The sequence below is a fragment of the Pleuronectes platessa genome, chromosome 23 (genome assembly GCF_947347685.1).
Source record: "Pleuronectes platessa chromosome 23, fPlePla1.1, whole genome shotgun sequence".
NCBI lineage: Eukaryota > Metazoa > Chordata > Actinopteri > Pleuronectiformes > Pleuronectidae > Pleuronectes > Pleuronectes platessa.
Genome location: NC_070648.1, coordinates 5,740,192 through 5,747,006, shown reverse-complemented (window position 1 = coordinate 5,747,006; position 6,815 = coordinate 5,740,192).

The window sequence follows — 6,815 nt, the reverse complement described above, 5'->3', positions numbered from 1 at the left end:
ACTCATGGGGGGGGGTCTCCGCTCTGTTGTGTGTAGCTTCAGCGTGGCGTTGTGGTTCTCCTGAGTCTGTCCTGTGTGTCTCTTGTTTTCAAAGCTTGCTGGAGTGTTGCGTCTGTCAGGTGCAAGGTCATTGTCGTCTCCTGCAAATGGATTTTCCTCCACAATTTCCAGTGTCGATCTGTAATTTCCCCCCTGCAGTTCCCACTGTGTGCGTTGAGGGATGAGGCTTATGGGTAAACAAACAAACAGTGGTGGACTTATTTTGGTGTTGGTGTTTCTTCTGCAGTTGTCAGAATCTTGTTGCACTGTGTGTGTTGGTGTGTGTGCGTGTGTCAGATATCCAATTAGACACTTCAAATGTTCTATTCTAGCTATCATTAAAATCCCAGGGAAGCCTCTTTTGGAATTCTTGTGAACTCCATAAAAGAAGAGGAAGATAATCACACTCAACATGTCTCCAATAACAAAGCCTGTGTGATGAGTATCAGAGCTCTTAATCGAGGCGGCTGCAGACTCTGACCTCGCCACCTCCTGGTAATGGCCGGGGCTTTAATCCGAAGGTGATGTGAGACCGAGATGATGAGGGAGGAACCGGAGCCGTTCAGCTCCTCCGCACACTCGCTCCTTTTTCTTTTTCTGGTTGCTAAGAGCGCGAACTTGATTCTACCCACCACCACCGGGCGCCATGGTAACCTTATCCGAGAGTTAACAGGGCTACAGATAGAAACTGTCACTGCTGGTTCTCGTCTTATCTCCGGAGCCCATTTCTCTGCCCATTCGCCAACTTAATAGCTAAAATAGGAACAGCTATGATTCAACGGAGCCATATTTTAAAACTGTTGGGCTGAATCTGCTGGAATCTGAAGCTACGCCTCCGTAATTTTACCACTTTTTAGTCACTTTATGAAGTTGTTAGATTTAGAATTTGGGTGGAAAGACACACAGAGGTACATTGTGTTCAGGAGGCAAACACGCACCGATTTAGATGATGAATACACAGCACCAAACAAGACAAATATGACTTAATACCATCGCTTCCCTCTTACTGTCAATCAGATTGATTCAGTCACTGCAGACCCTCTGTGTAATACTGACGCCCCCTGCTGTTCCAAGGGAGCAGATGTCATTACAGCTGATGTGGACCAACGTCTCCCTTAAATCAAAACTCACCCCGAGTTCATCACAATAGCGTGAAGCTCGAAGTGATGTGTAAGAGAACAGACTCCGACTTCCCCTCATATGTGAGACTGAATGGATGATTCTAAAAATGAGTTTTTCCAATCCTACCTCTATAAGAGTGTTTCTGGGTAACGGGTAGAGTCAGGTGTTTATTAGCTTCCTGAATACACTGTAAGAAATAAAAACCAGAGCCCCTTTGTTTCCAGAGGAAGAAAAATGCAGCTCTGTGCTCAAGCAGCTGTAATCACAGTCTGGCAGGTCTGTAGGGATTAGGACGTCCACTAGGGGGTGACATCACACAGTGTAACTCCATTCTTCTTAAACAGTTTTTTTAACTCGATAGTTTTCCGTTGAGTCAACCATAAAGCTGTATTTATGAAGTATAAGTATTCATTATTAATAAGGAGTATATTGTAGAAGAGATAACAATGAGGTCGTGTTTCTGAGTCCTCTCAGCAGTGAGGGTCAGCGGTCACCTGATGTGATTGTATCCTAACACAGAAGATTAAAACCTCAGAGTAATTGAGACATCCACTATCAGCAGAACGTGCTCTGTAATGACTCTGTTTGCAGCCATGTGACCTCAGGCACCATATGCCTCCACCCCCCTCGGAATTAGTTTCACTATCTGCTGCACTGTGTCCCTGCATCAGTTCTCCGAGCGGGCAGCCGCTGACCCGGGCCCCGGCCTTATCGTGAAGCTGGTGGTGAGAGCAGGGCTGTAGCTGGGTCCGCTGCAAGCTGGCTGCTGCTGACATGACTGTGGACGAGACTCACCACAGGAATCACAGTCACCAAGTTGGAAGATGTAAAATATCATGTGTAATAAAATCTATAGCTAAACAATAAAGATGTGAGACACTGTTCTGATGAGGTCTAGTGAGGTCATGGCTTCTAGATAAGTCTTTCATACTTTCACATTTTTCTGTATGCGTCTAAGTGGCACATCTTTAGGTTTTAGACTTTTTGTCAGATAAAATAACATAGAATCCAAATTAATTTCCTAATTGTATAACTTCTAGGAGAAGTACTGAGGCGAACATTTAGAGAACTAATGGTTTTATTTAGTAATGCACCTGTAAGCTGATTGCTAACCATCGATTAACCAGGACAAATAAGTACTGTAGATTTAAAGACAACTTTAAATTTGACATTAGACTGGGAAAAAAAATAAAAAATTATGGAGCAACTATAAAATCAATTAATTAAGTTTCACTCTCACTTGTGAAACGAGGAGCAGTTTCCATATTGGCGCATATTTTCCTGAGCTGTGAGCTGAAGCAAATATATTTTACCTCCACATGTCAATTTCAAATACATTATTAAACCTGAAGCAATAAAGCTGACCAGTATTTCAAAATAAAACAGATTAGCTTTTAAGTTTAATTTCTCATATCTTACAAATTGTTATCATACTGTGAGGCCCGATGCCCACAGTGGGATCTACTGATACAGAGAAGTGACAAATGGGGCGTAGAGGAAGTAAACATCTCTTTCGCCTTTTGAAGTACTGAGTTCTTTTAAATGTACTAAATCCTAATTCATCATAATGTGTCACCTAACAGCTCCACATACCAACATCCACACATCACATCCTGCGGGAAAGCCTGTGACGGAGATCCGTGTGGATGCGGCACAAGTTCTGACAAGAGGCCTTAATTGTTTCCGATTTCAACCAATGTTTCTTACAACTCGTTATCATCTCCCTTAAACTCCCAATGTTGTTGTAAAGTGCTCATATTTGCCCGAGGGGGGGGGGGGCTTCAATCCGGTCGTCCACCTTGCTCTGTGTTATTCGGAGGCTCAGCTGCCGGAGCTCAGAGACTGTGTTTACACGTGAGCGGGGACAGCAGTGAATCACAGAATCCCAGCGTTGGGAGAGTCCCTGTGTTGAAGTGTTTGAGTCACTCGGGCCTCAGTGTTTAGAGTCTGAGGGGCCACAGGGTTCACGGGTTGTAGAGAGAAGCAGAGAGTTTATCCCTCAGCTTCTAGCCCCCGGAGCACATCCTCGTTAGGGCAGAGGGAACATCAGAGCCCCCATGTCCAGCACACCCACTTCTAAAGTGAGCTTAGAGTTTTGATAAATAAACAAAGCTGCGACCGGAACCTTCTGATGAAGTCATACAGCTCCGAATAGTTTTTAGAATCCAATACAGGTGGTAATGATGAAGTCTACCACAACGTGACAACGACTGTATTTCCTCCTGGTTAAATGCAAGTTGGTTCTTTCCCGTGAATAATAAGCAAACGTGTGAGTGAAGCAAGTTGGTGCAGCAGCGGTGATGTCATCAGGTTTGTCTTGACGACAGCCGTCAAGATTACACAACCGCAGCGTTTGTCAGACCACACACACACGCACACGCAGCCCCACGCCGATGTGTTCATTCAAGTGATGCACGGTTACAGTGTGTGTGCACCTGTGTGGGGGGGGAAACTTTCCGTTTCTCACATCCTCTGAAATGTAGTGTAACCACACAGAGGTGTATCGTGAAGTCGGCGCTCGGTCCCCACGTGAGTCATGATCGGGTTGTGTTGGTATCTGTGTTTGGTTGTCGTCACAACCGTATGTTAAGTAAGGATAGATAACCGATTTCCCTATTTAATTATAAGTTAGTTGTTTTTTTCCACTGGAATGTGAAGGGGTTCGTTCAAGGTAACAAACCCTACAGACGATTATCACTCAACCTGCAGCTGTAGCTTCCAAGTGTTTGCATCTTCTATGAGCTCATTAGCCGCGGTTGGTATATTTCCGGCTCTCATCAACGTAAACAAAGTGTGAAGAATGAGAAACACACTGCTAGCCAGTTGTCCGGTTGAATCATTTCATAATGAATCATGATAATTCATACATTACCTCATCTCTGAACATAATGGTGTTGAAGAACTCCCATGGTGCCACGCTGTTAGGTCTTTTCTTATTGTTTTGATCAAGAGCCCCCTAGTGGCTGCAGTTAAGTTGCATGTTTACGTGTTTGGTTGTTTGCTATATTTCACATTCACAGTTTTCTCCACAATCCATGATGTTTGATCAAAAATTTTTTTTTGTTGTCTTTCCTTTGAACAGAAAAAAACCCAAACGCAAAATCCCCTGGCGAAAGGCCCGGCGGCCCACAGGCGGCTCAGGAGGTGATGGACGTGGAGGGGGTGCATCTCGAGGAGGGGACGCCGGAGACGCCCCGGGGGGGAGAGGAGTCTGAACTCAGCCTGAGCTTCCAGGGCTACGTGGCCGAGCTGCGGCAGTGCCAGAGCAAGATGAGGACGGGCCAGCTGCCGCAGAACGGCCGCAACCCACCCGAGGGCAACGACTGCCAGACAGAACTTTTCAAGGCCACAATTGTTTAAAAGGGAACCCCCCCCCCCCACCCCACTGCTGCACTTTTCAAGCCTGAGGTAACGTCTTCTGAAAGAGAGCGAGTCAAAGTGATGGGCTGCATGTAGAAAGATGTAAATGACCACTCCAAAAATATCAAGAATAGAGTGATAGATGTTGTACATTTCTTCAGGATTCTGGCGTCTCTTTTAGTACTGGTTGTGATATTGGGACAGTGGTACGTATTTGTTATGGTATAGCTTCATCATTAGGCACAAAGCAGTTCTGTCATGAGCCATGTTAGACCGAGGACAGCCATGGAAGAAGCCTCTTTGGGTTCCATTGTCTACTGAGGCATACATTACCAATTATTTATTTGTGATTATTTTTCTTTTTTTTATACATCAGTCATTGCTTGCTAATGAGGGAGTTACATTATGAAATACATGTATCAGCTAAAGGGATTTAATTGTATTACAATCTAGAAACACTATATAACTCCAGCTTTTTTCCCACTACTCTTCCTCTGAGGAAGACTCTGAGATACAGTTAAAACCTCCAGAAGAAGCTAGACAATATCATTTTAATGAACAACTTAATTTGAGTACCTCAAAGTAAAAATGTGGAATATGGCAAAAATAGCCACTAAATACAAAATAGCAGGCTTCCTGTTGCGTTTTACGATACACATGTGTTTTATGAGCAGACAAACAAAAAAGTCTATGGGTGCAATTTAAAAAAAGCAACAGGAAGACTGCTGTTTTGTATTTAGTGGCCATTTTGGCCATATTTCACCTTTTACTTTGAGGTACTTGTACCAGGGCTCTCATCTGATCAACTTCAAATTGAGATGAGTGTCATCACAACAACATGGAGATACCAACTAACTCAAAGATCATCATAAAGAAATACCGTTGTATATTTGACAGTACAATTTTACATCGATCTACATTAATGTTTGTCTTCATTCAAGTTCTATACATGTTACTGTATTGTATTGCTTTTGTTTTTCTTTTAAGTTATTTATTATGAGATGTATGATTATAATGAGGTATCTGCCCCCCCCCCCCCCCCCCCCCCCCCCCAATCCAGATCCAGATTGCTCAGGCGATTCAAATGTGAGAAAACAGACCTTAACCTAAGTGTCCACTTATCAGGTTTTTCCTTTCCCGCAACATCCTGGAACTGCTATAAAATGTTGTTATTGCTAAATCATTAAAAGAAGATTTAATACTCTTGAGTTCAGCAATTCATTAAACTAATTGTGCTATAAATTGCAACTCATAAATACTTAGAACTTAACTCCGTGTCCATTTGCTTCCTATTTCTGAGATGAAAAAATGAACTTTGTATTGTGTGCCCTGTTGGAAAGTGGTGACCTCAGTCGTTGGATCGTATGTTAGACATCAGAAATCAGTTTGTAGGATCAACACGGAGGCAAATCACGCTTTACTCGGATATTTAACTATTTCCTACGTATATCTACTTCCTATGTTTTACAGATGCTAATACATGACAGTACCTCTATTGTCTGTACTTTCTTCTTCTGTGGTTTTGAGGTTGTACAAATGTTGAATGATTAAAAAGCTTTGACGGCGGCAATCCTCGTCCCTCCTGTTCTTTTCTTCGCTGCGCATGATTGATGCTGTTGCTTCTGCCAGTAGAGAAATCTTCACCATCCCATTCCAGCCCTGGGCTCACCTTGTAAAAACATACCTGAAATACTCCTCTGTTGCAATTTAGTCTTAAGCAAGACTCCTCCATTGACAATATTGGCGTGTTTGTCCGGTTTAATGTGTTTGCTTTGCCAGAAATGTCAATAATTAACGTTGTAGTTGACTTTAGTTGAACAGCTTCCTCTGTAGAACCTTCACCTGCGGCTAAGTGGCCCATGTGAACGTGTGCTCTTTGTCGTCCGGCCTCCTCTTTGTATTTTTAGCTCAGCATCTGGAGAGAGATTATTACAGCTGGTGAAAATTAGAGGTTAGATTAGGAGACTTTGTCGTGACACGGCATGTAACTGCAGGAATGCTGACAACACACAAGTTACTCCGGCTTTTCACCTCCCTCATTTCAAAGCCACTGTCATTACGGAGTTCTTCATCAGAACCATTTACTGCCTCCAGACTCTAGACTTTCTCTTATCTTGGAAATTCAGGATAACTCAGTAAATCAGCTGGAAATGTCCTGATGGGCAGGCTGCTTCCACTTTTATTTTGAAGGGCAGAAACCTCTTTATTGCCTCAGTCACATTTTGTCACAAATAAAGCACTTCTACCACGATGTATTAAATAGTTGAAATATTAAAATATACCAAGTGCATCAT